General features: G+C 43.3%; 1 protein-coding gene across 2 annotated transcripts in view; it reads left to right on the top strand.

Annotated features, from left to right (window-relative positions):
- The window catches only part of GPM6B (glycoprotein M6B), a 114,601-nt gene that overhangs the window by 15,566 nt on the left and 79,548 nt on the right, over positions 1 to 19,487 (top strand). The gene's annotated exons all lie outside the window — the stretch shown is intronic.

The following is a 19,487-nucleotide window of genomic DNA, read 5'->3' as shown; positions in this document are numbered from 1 at the left end:
GTGATGGTGTTGCAAGAAGCAGTTCAAGTGTAGCTAGCATGTTTCTTCTTCCACAACTCTAGTACCTTTGCTGTTGCTTTGGCAAGAAAAGGCTAAATGTGTTCCACTTTACCTGCCCCTGCTTTTCATGCTCTTCTCTTTTGTACAGGGATTACTGTTGCAGATCTGTAGGAAAGCACAAAGGCTATAGGCAAACCCTGAGCCTACAGAGCCTATGAAAGACTTACGTTTTAAGGAAGCATATCTGAGAGGAAATTGTGGAAACAAAACCAGAATCCCTTCTTTTGGTAGGTGGTACCTATTTGCTGTCTGGAGGAGAAGTACTGAGCATACCACAGGGATAGTACATTTTTAAATTCTCAAAATGCTCTGGGCTTCTTCCCCCGTTTCTTCCACGTAAAGAAAAAAGATCCTGCTATTTATCTATATTTGAGTCATGTCATATGTCTGTCTGATACTTCAATGCATTCCCTGTTTGATCACTGAAGAGGGTCCATCAGTTGTTACATATTTGCTACAAATGTGTAGTTTAAAACCAATAAATTTGAGGGTGTGGGAATGGGGATTTTCATAGTATGTCATTAAAGAAGTGTTGCAAAACTGATGTAAAGGTCATACTCTTTTGCTCTGCAAGCTCTGCATTTTTCAGGCAACCTTTGGCATAACAGAGGAGTTAGGAAGCAGTGGTTAGTGGGTCAGACAGGCCCAGGGGGCTAAATTGGAGTTTGCTCAGCCAAATGTTAGTGCTTTTTAATCAACGCTGAATTTTGCGTGCAACATTCTCTTCCTTCCCCAAAGCCATAACAAAAAAAAAAGGGTGTTCAATTGGGTCATGCACAACCATCTGTTCTTTACTAAACCAGTTAGGGAGGTACCCCAGTGAGGGAAGAGAAGCTGCCTATAGCCACTGCTAGAGCATCTTTTCACCACTGTGGCTTTGGCGGTCTGGGACAAGCAGCTGTCGATGAAAATCTGTGTGTGGTCCTCAAACCCCAGTTTAGAAGGAAAAGGAGAATTTCCTTTCAGGTTTTGTGCTGCATTTTTACAACAATTGCAAAATTCCAATAAAACTGTGTTATGAAAATTGGAAGAGTCATTAATTTACAGTGCTGTGAAATAATTGCATAGGTTTCTTTTCGTCCTGTTCATCTTCCTTAGGTGTTAGGCTGCTTCACACTAAGGAATTGTTTTGTCAAATCTCTCTGCTGCCACCTGTTCAGTCTCCAGTAAATGTAATTAATGTGATGGTAGGAATGACAGAGGCTTTGGCCTCTCTTATCTAGATGGTTTATATATTCTCCACCACAGACTATGTGTTAATTGGGCTATCCTGATAAGTTTCAATTTGCTTTGGTACAGGCCTTTTTTCACAAAAGGCTTCATGGAGGCAAATTTAACTTTTTAAAAATCCACTGCAATAAAAAAGCCTCAGTGAACAGTGCAGGCATCTTTGATTTGAAGTTTCTAAGTTCAGCTGAACTTCTTCCAATTAATGTGAGTTTATTAAATTTATCAAAGCAGGCTGAGTCTGTGCTGTATTTTAAGCTAAGAATCACGATTTACTGGATACTTATTGGTGGCTGCTGCAAAGGAATGTAAGAGCAAAAGACGGTAATTTTCTTTTTTAAAGTTCTGAAGTAATTCACTCTTCCATGAGAAGAAATATGAGGATCTACTCTGAAGGGACTCACAAGGATGATTGAAGTCCAGCTCCTGGCCCTGCACAAGACAGCCCCAAGAGTCTCACCATGCGTGTGAGAGTGTTGTCCAATCACTTCTTGAACTCTCTCAGGCTTGGTGCTGTGACCACTTCCCTGGGGAGTCTGTTCCAGTGCCCATCCACCTTTTGGGTGAAAAACCTTTCTCTAATATCCTGTCTAAACTTTCCCTGACACAACTTCATGCTGTTCCCTTGGGTCCTATCACCAGTCACCAGAGAGGAGAGATCAGAGCCTGCCCCGGTGCTTTCCTTCATGAGGAAGCTGTAGAGTGCTGTTGCTTTACTGTTGCAAAGAACAGGAGAGTTAACTTGCTTTTGCCTTGTTTCGCGTGAAGAGCTTAAAAATAAAAGCAGTACTTATTTTTGGGGGGTGGTTTTCTACAGAATATTATGGAAGTGGATGACTCCTCTGAAACTTCCAAAGCTAAATAGTTTTAAAGGTAATGAAGATTGCTTTGAAGTGGATAACTCCTCTCTGGAAAGCCTTGGACGAGTTGTCTTCTCATCATACTCAGTGTTGGCCTCTCCCATTATATGGCAAGCTGCAGAGAGGTGGTGAGTGCAAGTGGAAGTATAAAATGCATATCGAAAAAAAAAAAAAACAAAAACCCAAATGCACATTTATGTAAATGACTGATTCTCAGAGAACTGTGTTTCAGGGTACAATCTGTTAGTGTCACATCCTTCTTAGTATGAAGATTTGTCCCAGTTCAGAAATGCGCTGATAGATGTATCTCCTTAGTTGCACCACCAAGGAACTTGTGAGCCTGAGAGGCAATACTTTGGTGTACTTGGCAGCAGAACGTACAAGGAGTCTGCTCCCTCAGGGTCTCTATATGCATGCTTGTGTTAAAAAACATGTTGGAAAACACCCGTACACAGCAGGCAGAATTTAGCTGATTTGAGACTTTGCAGTAGTGATTTATTACTATTGCAAATGCCTGCTTGCTTTAATGGACAGGAGAATTCATATTTTGTGTTAGACTTAGAAGCAAAAAAAAAAAAATGGTTTGGAGTGGTGTATAAAGCATGACTTGGAATAATTTTTATTTGGCTGAAACGTTGTGTTAAAGACCAAATGAAAGACTTCTCTAGCTTCATTTTTCAGGTAAGTAATTACAGACATGCATTGGTATGTGATAATCCAGGAAACAACTTCTTCTGATTATAATGAAAGCTACAAAACATGATTTATGCTATAAGCACAATCTTGGAAATGTGATTGAAGATCACCACCATGGAAATGAAGTACAATGCAATTTGGATACAAATGTTTAAGCTTAGTAGAGAAATGATTTGTGAAAGCATGGTTACTGGCCCCTTACAGATGTTGCAGGCTAGTAATGGGGCAATGTGCATACAAACTGACTTGGAACTCTTTTCTTTTTTTTCCCCCCAGAACCACACAACAGTTTATTTTTGCAACTCTGTTGTTACCACTGTTTTCTATCTAGCAAACAATTGTAATAAGAAACAACTTGATCTGTGGTGGAGATTGTACTATAATTTCAAATTTTACACTGTTTCATAGTTACAAAATACAGTAATTAAAACCAGGGTTTCTAACAGTCATGTATGTGTTTGGGAAGTGCTGTATTGATTTCCAGAACTGCAGGCTTTTCTGAGTTGCATTTTTCAGTCTTTTGTAAAAATGCAGAGACACCCCCAAATACGAGTTCATTTTTCAGTAATGAAGTGCTAGCAATTACTTTTACTGCAGCCTTCCTGGGTAATAATTCTTCTATAGATAGCTCCCCTTATATGTACATCTAATGGTATCAATTAATGCTGTAATACACTCACTATTTCAAAACTGTGAATATATTGTGAATAAACTTTCATCTCTGAAATACAGAAACTCCTTTAGATCTAAGCATACCTAAACCTACATGTAGCAGCTAGGTGGCAGAAACTGTGCCTTTTTAAAACAAAGTGGTACTATAAATCTAGCAGTGTTGCTTTGTAGTGACTGTTCAGTTTCTCTAAAAGAAAAAAAATCGTGTTCCGGTTTGGCCAAATTTAGAAATATATATATATTCTGAGAGAAGGCACAACCACTCCTCCCCCCACCAGGTTCGGGGAAAAAAAAAAATTTCCTCGAAGGAAAGTGAAGAAAATAAAACTATTTATTTAACAAACACACGGGAAAGGAAAATAATGTTAAATGGTAAAATCTTTTGCTGTAGAGGAAAAACCTGGGAAAGTGTTCGAGTCCTCCCTTTGGTCTCCTCGGAGCTGGGGCTTGGCCAGGGCCAGGCCCTCTGTGCCCGGTGGAAAGTCCTCCCGATGTGCTCTGATGTTACAGCAATCAAGCAGTCCAGTAGAAAAGGGAGAAAATCCGAAATTCCAGAGAAGGAAAAGTTCGACTCTCAGTCTCTCTCCGGAGAACAAGAAGAAGCGGAAAAAAACTGGCCAAAAAACTGACTGGAAAAGCTGCAAGCCGGGTGCTTCCTCGCTCCCCCCACACTGCCCCAGCTGGGAAAAAAAACCTGCTATCTTTATGTGACCTTGAACAAGTTTCAAACTGCTTTGAGAAAGTTTTGCTCAGTTATTTTCTTCCCCCTCTCAGGCTCAGTTCAGAGGCATAGAAAGGCCAATAATTAATTTCTGGGCATAGGCAGTGATATGGGATACACATCATAAGGTCACCCCAAGACATTCCACCCCTTATCCCATATTGTTGGCTCAATGCCCAAACGAAGATATTCTAATTCTACACACACATTAATACATATGTAAATATATATATATACAGCTATATACGAACAGTGACAGTGACAATCAGCAAACAGGGGTACACAGGCATTCCACATTATAGGTGGTTTTCACACAACAATCAGATCTCCCTGTGGTACACAATGTGTTGTGCCATCTTTCTGCATTACCCACCATGTGCAACCAGGTCCCTGAGCAAAGACAACCCCACGGACGGGTTTGTCTGTACTCGAGGCAGAATTTATCCACACAGGTTTTCCTAACAGACCTCTGACATGCACTGCTGGGACCTTATCTCCATCGGTTGTATGCAGGGATTCAGATTGGGCTGGACCGGCTCTATTGGTGGAACCTCGGGTGTTAACTAACCAGGTGGCCTTTGCTAGATTCTGTTCCCAATTTTTGAAAGTTCCCCCACCCAGTGCCTTCAAAGTGGTTTTCAACAACCCATTACATCGTTCCACTTTGCCTGCAGCTGGTGCATGGTAAGGGATGTGGTACACCCACTCAATGCCATGTTCTCTAGCCCAGGTGTTAATAAGGCTATTCTTAAAATGAGTCCCATTGTCAGACTCGATTCTCTCAGGGGTGCCATGCCTCCAAAGGACTTGCTTTTCCAGGCCCAGGATGGTGTTCCGGGCAGTAGCATGAGGCACAGGGTAGGTCTCCAGCCATCCTGTGGTGGCTTCTACCATTGTGAGCACATAGCGCTTGCCTTGGCGGGTTTGAGGCAGTGTGATGTAATCAATCTGCCAGGCCTCCCCATACTTGTATTTGGACCATCGCCCACCGTACCACAGAGGCTTCACCCGCTTGGCCTGCTTGATCGCAGCACATGTCTCACAATCATGGATAACCTGGGAGATACTGTCCATGGTTATATCCACCCCTCGGTCTCGTGCCCACTTATAGGTGGCATCTCTGCCCTGATGGCCTGAGGCATCATGGGCCCATCGAGCTAGGAACAACTCTCCCTTGTGTTTCCAGTCCAAGTCTACCTGTGACACTTCTATCTTTGCAGCTTGATCTACCTGCTTGTTGTTTTGGTGTTCTTCATTAGCCCTACTCTTGGGGACATGGGCATCTACATGGCGGACTTTCACAACCAGCTTTCTTACTCGGGCAGCGATGTTTTTCCACTCTGCAGCAGCCCAGATTGGTTTTCCCCTACGCTGCCAATTAGCTTTTTCCCACTTTTCTAACCATCCCCACAGAGCATTGGCTACCATCCATGAATCAGTGTAGAGGTAGAGCTTTGGCCACTTCTCCCTTTCAGCAATGTCCAGGGCTAGTTGAACAGCTTTGAGTTCAGCGAGTTGGCTTGATCCACCTTCTCCTTCAGTAGCTTCTGCAACCCGTCGTGTGGGACTCCATACGGCTGCTTTCCACTTTCGTTTCATCCCTACGATGCGACAAGAACCGTCGGTGAAAAGAGCGTAGCGTGTGTCTTCTGATGGCAGTTGGTTGTACGGTGGAGCTTCTTCAGCACGTGTCACTTGTTCTTCATCAGCGAGACCAAAGTTTTCACCTTCAGGCCAGTTGGTAATTATTTCCAAAATCCCAGGGCGATTCAGTTTTCCGATTCGGGCGCGCTGTGTGATGAGAGCAATCCATTTGCTCCATGTGGCATTGGTGGCGTGGTGGGTAGAGGGAACCTCTGCTTTGAACATCCATCCCAGCACTGGTAGTCGGGGTGCCAGGAGGAGTTGTGCCTCTGTGCCGATTACCTCTGAGGCAGCTTGGACTCCTTCATAGGCTGCCAAGATTTCCTTCTCTGTTGGGGTGTAGTTGGCTTCAGACCCTCTGTAGCTTCGGCTCCAGAATCCCAGTGGTCGACCTCGAGTCTCACCAGGCACCTTCTGCCAAAGGCTCCAGGACAGGCCATGGCTCCCGGCTGCAGAGTAGAGCACGTTCTTCACCTCTGGTCCTGTCCTGACTGGGCCAAGGGCTACGGCGTGAGCGATTTCCTGCTTGATTTGGGCAAAAGCTTGTTGCTGTTCGGGGCCCCAATGGAAATCGTTCTTCTTGCGGGTAACCAGGTAAAGAGGACTCACAATCTGGCTGTACTCAGGAATATGCATCCTCCAAAAGCCTATGGCACCTAGGAAAGCTTGTGTTTCCTTCTTGTTGGTTGGTGGAGACATCGCTGTGATCTTATTGATGACCTCAGTGGGAATCTGACGCCGTCCATCTTGCCACTTTACTCCCAGGAACTGGATCTCTTGAGCAGGTCCCTTGACTTTGCTCCTCTTGATGGCGAAACCAGCTTCCAGGAGAATCCGGATAACTTCCTCTCCTTTCTCAAACACTTCTGCTGCAGTGTTCCCCCACACAATTATGTCATCAATGTACTGCAAATGTTCTGGGGCCTCACCCTTTTCTAGTGCAGTCTGGATTAGTCCATGGCAGATGGTGGGGCTATGCTTCCACCCCTGGGGCAGTCGGTTCCAGGTGTACTGCACACCCCTCCAGGTGAAAGCAAACTGAGGCCTGCACTCTGCTGCCAAAGGTATGGAGAAAAATGCATTAGCAATGTCAATAGTGGCGTACCACTTCGCTGCTTTGGACTCCAACTCGTACTGGAGCTCCAACATGTCCGGCACAGCAGCGCTCAATGGTGGAGTCACTTCATTCAAGGCACGATAGTCCACAGTCAATCTCCATTCTCCTTCAGATTTGCGCACAGGCCAAATGGGACTATTGAAGGGTGAGTGGGTCTTGCTGACCACCCCTTGGCTCTCTAGCTCACGGATCATCTTGTGGATAGGAATCACAGCATCTCGAGTTGTTCGGTACTGTCGGCGATGCACTGTCGAGGTGGCAATTGGTACTCTTTGTTCTTCCACCTTCAGAAGGCCGACTGCAGATGGGTTCTCTGATAGCCCAGGCAAAGTGTTCAATTGCTTAATGCCCTCTGTCTCCACAGTAGCTATTCCAAAAGCCCACTTGAGTCCCTTTGGGTCTCTAAAATACCCGTTCCGGAGGAAGTCTATGCCCAAAATGCAGGGGGCCTCTGGGCCAGTCACAATGAGATGTCTCTTCCACTCATTTCCAGTCAGGCTCACCTCAGCTTCCACCAAGGTCAAATTTTGTGATCCACCTGTTACACCAGAAATAGAAACAGATTCTACCCCCACAAGCTGCGATGGAATTATTGTACACTGCGCACCAGTGTCAACCAAGGCATCATATTTTTGTGGTTCTGATGTACCAGGCCAACGAATCCACACAGTCCAAAAAACACGGTTTTCCCTGACCTCTACCTGGCTAGAGGCAGGGCCCCTCTATGCCTGGTTATCCTTCTTTCCCTGGGCCTGTATCTTAGAGGTTCCTTCATGGGAATTGGACATGCCATCGTCTTTTCCATCATTTCCGGCAGTTTGGCTACATGCAACTGGAGCTACTTCCTTTTTGGTAGATCCTCCTTTCTGAGACTTGCGCTCCTTCAATTCACTCACTCGTGCTGCCAGAGCAGAAGTGGGTTGTCCACCCCACTTCCTCATGTTTTCCCCACTGTCACACAGGAAATTCCACAGCTCACTTCGTGGGATGTACCTTCTCTCTGGGGAACGTCCACGGAGAAGGCACTCTTTAATCTCCTGGTGGTTCCTTTCCATCTTATCTTCCATTTTCTGCATACGTGTTTCCACAGCTGCGATTCTTGCATGTGTTGGGCCATGCACAGAGTCTGCATATGCTCGGAGCTTCACTGCCATATCCTGCACGGTCTCATTTGCACCATAGTCCGGTTTCATTATTGCTAAAGCAGAAGCGTATTCTGGTGGCCCAAGATGTATGAGTTTTCGCCACATGTATGGAATAACTCTGGCCCGGTCTGGACTTCTCAATCCTGGGTCATTTGTGAAGATAACCTCTACCACCCCTAGTTCTCTCAGGCGCTGGATCCCTTGTTCTATGGTCTTCCATGGGGTTTGCTGCATGTAGAGATCATCTCCGCACATGTATCTTTCAGACACGCCTGTCAAAACCCGCCTCCAAAGACTGGTAGAGTCAGCCCCCCTTTTCATCACTTGGTCGATCACTGGATCATGTGACAGGGATCCCAAATGCCTCACTTCAGCACCATCCAGCATCACATCATCACCTGCCGCATCCCAAATACGGACCATCCAACTTATTATGGATTCATCAGACCGTCGGGTGTAATCCTTTCTTAGGCTGTGAAGGTCCTTTATGGACATGGACTCAGTAATGGTTTCTGTGCCTGAGTCCGTTGGTGGTTTTGAGGTTCCTTCCCCTGCATCTTTTGAGGTCCCTTCCCCTGCATCATCATCATCTTTCACTGGGCGATCAGTTTTGGTTGTGTGCTTTTTCCTTGTGACAGGAGCCACTGTCAGTGGCTTAGACTCTCCATCTGGTTTGGGCTTGCTGTCTGGTTTATCTGCAGCCTGAGTGACTGGGGTATCTGCAGGCTTTGCTGATTGATCTTCCTGCCTCTCTACCATTACCTGCTGCAATGTGCGATAGGCATATGCCAAAGCCCAACATATTGCAAGGAGCTTGTTCTCATTGGAATTTTCATTGTATTTCTCTTTCAGATATTTTGCCACCTCAGCTGGTTTCTGAACTTGTTCAGGGGGAAACTTGCAAACCATTGGGTCAGAGAATTTTTTCAAGATTTGGCCTATATCCTCCCATTCCCCACACCACTCAGGATGTTCCACCTCTGGGTCAGGTGTCTCATCAGTCACCCTGGAAATCTGAGCTCTTATTCTAGACAAGCTGCGAGACATACAGAGCACATAGAGGAAGCTTACCAGATTAAATACCAGGAGGGTGGTCTCTTTAACATCCAGGGTAAACTGAACATTCTCAAAAGATGACCTATCAAATTTAAAGGGAAGGGAAACCCCATCTCCTCCTCCTCTAACAATCTGGGTGCAATTACTAATAAATTCCCAAAACAGGCTACTGAAGCTAGGACTGGGGTTAGGACGGAGAAACCACTTATCATACACACCTCGAACAGCTGCCTGTACCTCTGTCAACTTCTTATAAATCATTATCACTGAGCACAAGAAGATAGAAATCCTGATTCGTCTCCCTGCTCTGTAAAATTTACATATCAGGGACAAAATTGGAGCAAGTTGTGGATAGGCAAACAACCCTAGGGACCAAAAAAAAATCAATACCTCAATGAAGCCTAAGGACCAAAAAGACATGAGTACATCAAGACAGAGAGACATTATGAACTCAACCAACATGGTGATTACTTTACTCCAACACAGAATAAGTAAATTCAAACCAAAATGTAATTAGCACAGGTTTTTTTTCACTTTCCTTCAAGCCACACAGTTGGGCGCCACTAAATTTGTTCCGGTTTGGCCAAATTTAGAAATATATATATATTCTGAGAGAAGGCACAACCACTCCTCCCCCCACCAGGTTCGGGGAAAAAAAAAAATTTCCTCGAAGGAAAGTGAAGAAAATAAAACTATTTATTTAACAAACACACGGGAAAGGAAAATAATGTTAAATGGTAAAATCTTTTGCTGTAGAGGAAAAACCTGGGAAAGTGTTCGAGTCCTCCCTTTGGTCTCCTCGGAGCTGGGGCTTGGCCAGGGCCAGGCCCTCTGTGCCCGGTGGAAAGTCCTCCCGATGTGCTCTGATGTTACAGCAATCAAGCAGTCCAGTAGAAAAGGGAGAAAATCCGAAATTCCAGAGAAGGAAAAGTTCGACTCTCAGTCTCTCTCCGGAGAACAAGAAGAAGCGGAAAAAAACTGGCCAAAAAACTGACTGGAAAAGCTGCAAGCCGGGTGCTTCCTCGCTCCCCCCACACTGCCCCAGCTGGGAAAAAAAACCTGCTATCTTTATGTGACCTTGAACAAGTTTCAAACTGCTTTGAGAAAGTTTTGCTCAGTTATTTTCTTCCCCCTCTCAGGCTCAGTTCAGAGGCATAGAAAGGCCAATAATTAATTTCTGGGCATAGGCAGTGATATGGGATACACATCATAAGGTCACCCCAAGACACCTTTGTATTGCCAGAAATGTATCCTTTGAGGAGACAACAATAAGCAACTTCCTTCAGTTTTATTGATGGTATCTGTTCTCTAAGTGTCTGAATGGTCAGAAATAGATTCTTCTGTTGCATACCTACCATCTACGTGGTCATAAAAGAAAAATAGCTCAGAGCTGTCACCTTGTGCTGTTAGAACTGTGGCTTTTGCAATGTCTGCTGAGTCATTTACCTGTCATACCTTGTACAACTACAAACATACAAAAATTAAACATGTGAGAGAAGACTTGGTATGTGAGTGTGCCTGTGTAGAACAGAAGCCTAGGGTGTTAACTGTTTAATAGCAGGGACTGTTTCATGGGTTTCTTTGTCAGTGGTGGCCCAGTCTGCTGGGTTTTTCCTCTGTGTAAAACGTTGGCCCAGCAATGTGTGAAGGGGTTGTCTAATCTGTGAGCTACCTGTGATGTGGCAACAGCAAATAATATTTTAGAGTGCACCATCTTATCAAAGTTACACAAGGTAGTTTGTTTTAGGAGTCCAGTAGACTTACTGAAGAACGACTAAGTTATTTTGTGAGACAGATTGGGAAATAAGCGCCTTGTTACAAAATGGGGTGTTTAAGAAAATGCTTGAGGATGCAGAACTTATGACCTCTCTAAATGAACACTTCATGTGTAACAGCTCTCTTAACTCTTGGCTTTCCAAAAAGCTTGATTCCTTAACAGCCAGGTTGGTTAGAATTTGGAACACAGGAGCTGCAAGGTGGTTCATTTGTTGTGATGTTTAACCTTCATTAAAGGTGACATTAAATAGGAGCGTGTAACTTCACTAGACTCAGAAGACAACATGCGAGTTTTCCTCATAGCTGAAATTGTCAAGAGCAGGGTGTCCTAAAGGGCAGTGAGAGGGTTCAGTGTATTTTATGTGCATTGAACATTGAGGAACACAAGTCTTATGCAGCAGTTGAATAATTTGTAGGGTTACTGTAAAGCCCTTTCAGTCACTCTTGCTTTTTAATGTCAGTTTTGCACATTAACATTATTGAGAAAGCATTATGGTTTTGACTGCAGAAAGTGCTGTCTGATTAAAATGTTATTGAGAATCTTCCTAAGAGCTTTTTTTATAAGAACAAGCATATTGACTTAGCAAAATGCTAAGCTGTTCATTAAGGCAGTATGCTGTAGCTGCCAGCCTCATGTGATTTACATGAATTCGAAGGCATAGCTGTACCTGTTTCTTGAGTTTATGGCTTTGAGCAAGCGAATTGCATTTTTTTGGCCCATTTCTCTTTCATGTGTTTACATGTTCAAGGTGCTTTATGGGTAATTATTGTCTTCAAAATGAAGAAGATTCTCTGTGGAAAACACGTGACTTGGAGTTGCAGATTTGATTCATACTTACTCTTAGCATTATCAGCTAGTGTGTGTATTTGCACTTTCCAAAAGCATGATGTCTGAAAAGGCTCATAAATCCCATCCCTTTGGTTTCTTCTGCTGCAACCATAAAGGAGAATATTGGAAGGCAAAATGAGCTGTAGCTGAGGAACAAGCATTGCCTTGCCCTTAAGAAACCAAGGGCAGATTTCTCCTGCAGTTTAGTTTTCTTCCAGCATTCTCACAGCGCTTTTCTCCCTGTCTTTCTATATATGCTTGTCTAAATATGAAAGACTTAGAGTTTTTTATCATTTTAGAGGAGACAGAAGAAAACTGAAACAAAATGACAAAACAACCCCCAAAAACTAAGCAAAAAAAAAAAAAAAAAAAAAACCTCTGGTGAAGTCCACTGCCAGTTCAGAATTTTGATTTGAAGCTCTCTAGGGTTCTGCCATCTCTGGAGCTTCAGAAATGTGAAGCTGCCAACCAGCCCGTTACTGCTTTCTGTGTTTACATGGGAAGACTGAGTTCCATGGTCATCCAGACAACAGAGGGACCTCAGCCTCTGCTTTGTGACTCAGAGAAGCTGGCTGACAGGGTTTAGGGTTTTGAAAAGACTAGCTGCATTTCCTGGAGTTCATATGCTTGGCTACTTTTGAATGGAGAAGCTCTTCTCCTCTTTCCTGGTCTTGAGACATGCAGTCCCTTCCTCTTTGTTTACCCATCTTTAAAGATGAGTTTTTCCTTGTGCTCTGCAAGTCAAGTTAGTGTACTCTGTCAGTGGTCTTTCAAACGAAGGGAGAGACCCCTCAGCTGGAGCAGGGAAGAGGTACATCTGCTGTGAGGCCCTAGTCCCTGCTCCACTGATGGCTGAGTGACCTGGGTTAAAGAGGAGAGGGAGCGGGTGGTGAGCAGGGGGATTACAGTAGAGATGGGAAAGGCTGCACATGGAAAAGTGGAAAGTCATGGGAAAAGAAGCACTTCTTGCACATGAGGTTAATAAAGAAAAAAAAAAATTGTCTAAACGGGAAGTGAGTTAAAATTTGTGCTCGGGATCCTGTCAGTTAAATCTTGATTTATCTTTTCATACAACTTCTGTCTGTAGTTCAATATATTATTACTGCCATAGATGTCAGTATATGCATTTTATTTTGGATACGTAATGCAATGTGGCATAAATCATCTGGAATTTAAACTCATGTTGTGCCCATTTCACAATTTAGTACTTCTTTCCACTGTTAAATTGAGTTATGGTTTGACATCTGTTGGGACAAATTGGGCTACATGGCAAACTGTGAGAGGGAAAGTGTGTGTGTGACTATTACTCATTACAATTTTAAGTGTAGCTAATTTCTCTTTGTCTTTCTCCCTCCCTCATTTCATAAAATAATCTCAGTCTTGGCTTTAGAGCCACTGATTTATATGTTATGAGCGCTTTCTCACCTGAACACCCTCTCTTCTATCCTTATGTAATGATTCCTCATGAAATTAATACGGAATTCAGAGTCTGGCTCAGAAGAGTTTGGGAAGCTGTGTCAGTGCTTTACATTTCTCAAGGACACAAGCCATCATGGTATTTTCAGGCCAGACTCTGATATCTCTTCTTCATCAACAGTTTTCACTGCAAAAAGGTCCAAATACAAAGGTTGAATGTAGCAGATCTAATAAAAGCAGCAGAATTTTACTCTTTTTGGCTTTTACCATCTCTGCTGTGAACTTGAATAATGTTTTTTCATCATGTTTGTGAGGTAATCCCTTTTTTTTTCTGCTTGATTTATTTCTAACAACTCTGAAGGCCAATGAATATGGTATTTTCTGGAATGAAGTGTGTGTTTGGAGGCTGGGGGGAGTGTCAAGCTGTTTTTTGTCCTTTTGTTTTGAACTCCTCTTCCACAGAAGACACGGTGTCCTACAGACAGATAGAACAATGCTATATTCCACTTTAGCATCGAATCACAAGCAGGGTCTTTGGAATTAGATTTGGCGAATTGCCTGGATATGTCCAGTTTTTAACAAGCACTGCTTTGTGCATTAGCACCCTACGCTTCCTCCCTCCCTCCCTCCCCCCAACGCTGCCACTGAAGAGAGGAGGAGAAACAAAAAAAACCCAAAACAGAATAAAAGCATCTGTTAGAGTGAGAATGGGGAAGAAAGAAGGGATGAAAAGGGCAGAAAAGATATGTGCCAGAACAGCTGTCAAATTTGTCAAAAGAGCTGGAGAGCTGGACATACTTTTTAAGTTAGTCACACTCCTGAGTATCTGATTACCTATGTATAATTCTTAATTTTTTTTTAACAGTAGGAATAATGTAGATGCAACACAGCTTTTTTTGTACAGAACGCAGCTCAGTTTTCATCAGAATGTTTGAATGCTCATTTACCAGGACATTGTACCCAGGCATGAGCATGTGAAAATTTGACACTTACATGTTCTTTCAGCGAAGGGCACTGAAACTGATGAAGGCTCTAGAGAGTGAGGCATATGAGGAGTGATTGAGGGAGCTGGAGGTGTTTAGCCTGGAGAACAGGAGGCTCAGGGGAGGCCTTGCTGCTCTCTACAACCACCTGAAAGGATCTTGTAGCCAGGTGGGGGTTGGCCTCTTCTGCCAGGGTAACCAGCAACAGGACGAGAGGTCATAGCCTCAGCCTGTGCCAGCGGACGTTCAAGTTGGACATCAGAAGGAATTTCTGCATGGAAAGATTTGTTAGGCATTGGAATGGACTGCCCAGGGAGTGGTGGAGTCACCGTCCCTGGAGATCTTTAAAGAAAGACTGGACGTGGCACTCAGTGCCATGGTCTGGTTGACAGGGTGGTGTTCATAGGTTGAACTCTGTGATCTCAGAGGTCTTTTTCAACCTAATTGATCCTGTGATTCTGAGATTCTTTTTCTGAGTATGCAATTGAACATATGCTGTGGCAAGGAATATAGATTATTATTGAGCATAGTAGCTAAGTCAGGGTTTGACAGACTTTAAGGTACATGTTAAAATGGTATTTTATTAAATATTACTGTTTGTGCTACTTTTCTTTTTCTTAATTTCCTGAATGATAAATAAATGGAATTGTCAAGCTCAAAGAATTATTCTTCTTGAAAGACATCTATGAAAGTATTTATCTGATGACCTGAAAGACAGTTACCCATGAAGAAAAGTATTATCCTACTGTTGGTAAGCTTATTGACAAAATGGTAGGTGAAGAGCCCCTTCTGACCCCCTGGTACCCTGTTTTACTTTGGTCAAACAGTGTGATTGGCTGCAAATCATCATTAAAATACTATTTTTACTCAGCTGAAAAATGTTTGGTACATTCAATGCAATGTGTTATTTCAGCCTCCCTACAGAGAATATTTCAGATTTAAATGAGGATGTATTCCTAAAATCAACTGCATTGCAGTAGCTGCACCCAGTACTGCCCTCCAAAGAGGAAGGAATCATGAACAAGTGTGCAAATAAACCAACCTTTTAATGAGAGAGGGGGATAACGAGGCGGTGGCCCTCTGTGCTCCCCAGCTGGGATAAACTGATGGGAGCTGGAGTCACCAGACAAAGCTGAAAACTGAGAGCTGTGAAGCTGAACCAAATTCTTGTAATTCTTTTGAAGTGCAGGCAAAATTATTTCACAGTGAAAATTGTACCAGAGGAATATATAAGCTCAAATATTTTCAATGTAGAGAGCAAAGGGAAATCCATAGTCAAGTAAATGGCCATAACAGATGGCGGGTGTTTTCTGCATTTGCATTTTATTTTTGACCCAGGAATGAGGCTCTGGAGCAAATCTGGTTTATCCTTATGCACTGTGCTTTGGCTCAAATCTCAGAGCAGTCCTGCAGTCCATGACCTGGTTTCCTTTTGGATGAAAATGGACTGCAATTTGCCCTCCAGGAGGGCACTTGGGGCGTTTCCACCATTGAGGGTTGCTCAGTTCATGGGATCAGGTTAGAGTTGGTTTGAAGTCACCTCCTCTCTTCTGAAAGTGCGTGGGTACTGGAACCTCAGCAGTGACTGTTCCCCATGCAAGTCTGCTGCTGTTGCTTTCCAAGTTTATTTTTCAGTTGAAGCTCCAGTGACCACTTAAAACATGTTGACTAAGCTATAGATAGCTTTTATGGTAACTTTGCGTGTGGTTTTGTCATGCATACAATATGCAGGTCTATTTTAAGAAGATGCATAATCTAAGTTTTCTAATTTATTAAAAGATGGAGGATAAATAATAAATCAGTTTAAAATCATACTTGGTTTGAATGAAAATCATACTTGGTTTGAATGAAGAGCCCATCATTTTAATGCACTCCAACACCTTCAATATTTATCAGTTAACTAAGGCAACTGTATACCAAATCTGCCAGCATGTGTGTAGCTAGTAAGCAGAAATAGCAGAAATAGGTACATCTGATCACTCTTGACCATGTGTATGCTGGATTTTAAACCTGCACGTGATCTCCCACATGCTACCAGCAATCCACACTTGTTTTGGCACGAGTCTGTGCATGAAGGTGCACATCTGAGGAAAGCTGGAGAGGTGGGGAGCCCTTCTGAGGAGGTGGGGGGTCTGGGGAGCTCATACTTGTCCCTCCCTCTCTCTGCAGTGAGGGTGGGCTGTGGGCACCAGGGCAGATGTGGCCTCACCTGGCTGCCTTCAGCAGCATCCTGAGGAATCCTGCAGGGCTAGTGAGGTTAGAGAACTTGTACTTGGGCTGCTTGGCAGTGTACTGCTTCTGGCAGGGGGTGCGCAGGGCCAGCTCTGGGAAGCGCTGCCTGGCCCCATGGGTGAAGGTGGTGGCTATGGTTGGGATTTTTTTCCAAATCTGAGTTACTCTCTATAGGCAACTGGCTAGCAAATAAATAAAATTAGCAGGATAATGAGAGTTTAAAAACAAAAAGTCATTTCAGTAGTCTCTAATTCTGGGTGCTTAGCTAGGGACTGCTGCTAATCTGTCTTTCTTTGAAACCTAACCAAAAGCATAAGCTGTTCGGGTATATGCTGCACACAATAATCACATAGGTGATAAATCTGTGTAAACCTCAGCATAGGTTTTCTAAGTTCCAGAGGCAGTTTTGCTTATGAGGAAAGCTAAAGAAAGTATTTTATTTAGTTTTTAATTTGCTTTTGTGGTACATCCCTCTCCACCCACCATAGTTCCCCAGCTGTGCTTGAATAGCTGATCAGGGTTCAGAGTACTGTCTGTGCCAAGGAAATGGTGCACATGAAGTATAAAAATATTCAGAAGGTAAATGTTACGTCACAAGGGAGTCAAGTTATTGTGACCCATTTCACTCTGGCCTTTTAGCTCTTTGATACTTTTTTTGATTTGAATTAGTTTCTGTAGCTCTCCCTTTAAATTGTGTTTTGGTTTGGCAGAGCAGACATCATGAACAAGTAAAACAATCAAGTGATGCTACAATGGTGGTGTTGAATAGGCTGTAGCACAACTTCTGAGCTTCTAGAGAGCTTATTCAGGTAGAGGGGCCACCAAGTTGACCACAGGGATGGAGCAGCTCTGCTGTGAAGAAAGGCTGAGAGAATTGGGTTTGTTCAGCCTGGTAACAAAAAGGCTTTGGGGTGACCTAATTGTGGCCTTCCAAGACCTGAAAGGAGCCTACAACAAAGATGGAGAGAGCCAATTTACAAGGCATGTAGTGACAGTACAGGAGGGAATGGCTTCAAACTGAGAGTTGGTTTAGGTTAGATATTAGGAAAAAATCTTTACTGTGACAGTGGTGAGGCACTGGAATGGGTTGCCCAGAGCAAGCTGCGAATGCCTCATCCCTGGAAGTGTTTAAGGCCGGACAGGAGCTCTGAGCAACCCGGTCTAGTGGATGGTGTCCCTGTTCACAGCAGTGGGGTTGGAACTAATTTATCTTTAGGGTCCCTTCCAACCCAAACCATTCTATGATTCTGTGATATTTTTAGTCAAAATGGAGACATACCATGGCTTGTTGCAGCCCAGCAGCTGAAACCCCCATCTCTTGCTGGGCCTGGTGGGAGCTGTGGCTCTTCTGCAGGAGGTCCAGGTCTGCACGAGGTGGGGCTGTGCACACCAGTAGATGCAGCCAGAGGTGGCTGTGTCCTCAGTAGTGTGGCTCATTAGGGTTGGTTCTGTAGAGTGAAACCACTGTTCATAAGGTCCCAGTGTCCTTGCTGAACATTTTACTGACAGGTGGAGGGTCATGTCAAATTAGCTCTGGCCGGGGTGCTTTGTGTGCTCCTGGAGCATGTCTGGGTTTACTTGCTCTAAAAAAGAAAGTCAGTTTGTGTGCTCTGAGGTTACACCACAGTGTGGGACAAGAGGATTGGCAAGGGGGGATGACTGGGAGATGTGTCAGAAGTGCACTTGTCTCTTCATCTAAATAGTAATTGTTAGGGTTTTTTTGCTCCCCAGCTGTTGGGTCTCTGTGTGTTGTTGTAAGAGGTCAGTGCTGATTTTGCCTGTTGAATTTAGCATTAGTGTTCCCTGGCTATTGAAAGGATCCCTGCAGTGTCCCTAGCTTTTTTTTTGTTTTTGGCTGAAGCATATCACTTAGTTATAATTCACATGATATTGTCTGTCACTACTAAACTGCAGTGTTGCCCTTGTCAAAACTTGGCTCCAGCTGTTCACCAGAGTGGTGTGAATGGTGTTTGAGTGTGCACATCTGGTCATTTTGGAACAGGTTTAGTACATTCTTTTCTGTGCTAGAGTTTAATTTGCAGCTGGAAAACAGACAGGCACAGCACTAAATTACTCAGTTTCAGATAAATGCTTTCTTTGTGACTGCTTTGTGAAAATGATTTATGGCAATACACTGTATCCTGATATGTTTCTTCCCCTTCTTCTGCCACTTGCCTAAAGTCTGACATCCTACAACTTGTGTGTTAGCTTTTGCATCTGCTTACCAAGTATATAATTGTTACGTAAGCTGAAGATACAGATTGTGTAATTAAAGCAATAAACTGAAGTAGAAATTTAATTTGCATACCTTTTGGCAGTTGTAGAAATTGAGAAAAATGAAAAATTGAGCTTTTGCCCATGACTACCAGCAACTTCTCTGTCCTGCACTTGAGGAACATTTTTGTAATCTGTTTCAATACTCTTAAAATAAATCTAGGAAAAGGGACTTTAACTGTCTGGGAGAGCCAGAAATTGATTCAGGACAGGCAAAATTAGACTTTTTTTTTCCTCATAGAATTTCACGTGGATGTGTTTTGATTAGTAAGGCCATTTTTCAGAGGGGGGCGTGTGCAAAGATAATTACTGATCTGCCATAGATCTCAGTGATGCTCAGATTCAGCAGAGTTCCATTTTCAAGACTTAAAATAATAAACTGAAAGTATTTCTTTCTGCTTGCAGGCTTAGATCTTGGTATTTCTTTCTAAGTAATAAGTGAAGGAGAAGAAATGGAGGGTGCCTTTTGGCCGCAATTGTACCTTTATCTCTGCTCACCTTTTGACCTTGTCACTGGTAGTGTCTTTTCCTCCTGCATCTTCTCTGAGTGAAGATGTTAAAGCTGTACCTGTTTTACCTTTTGCAGTTTCTAAGAGGATCAGTCTACTGTGTTTTTCATTAATAATGATCAATTTTATTACTAATGATCAATTTGGTTATAAATCATTGCAAGAGAGAAGTATCATTTACTCATTAAATTTGAGCAAAGAACTTGAACACTTACAGGTACCTGTGCTATGAAGCTGTAAATGTTCTGGGTATTTTAAGGTACAGTGTCT

The sequence above is a fragment of the Coloeus monedula genome (assembly GCF_965178545.1).
Source record: "Coloeus monedula genome assembly, chromosome: 3".
Taxonomy (NCBI): Eukaryota; Metazoa; Chordata; class Aves; order Passeriformes; family Corvidae; genus Coloeus; species Coloeus monedula.
The sequence above is the reverse complement of the archived record's forward strand: the minus strand, read 5'-3'. Positions and strand labels throughout refer to the sequence as shown.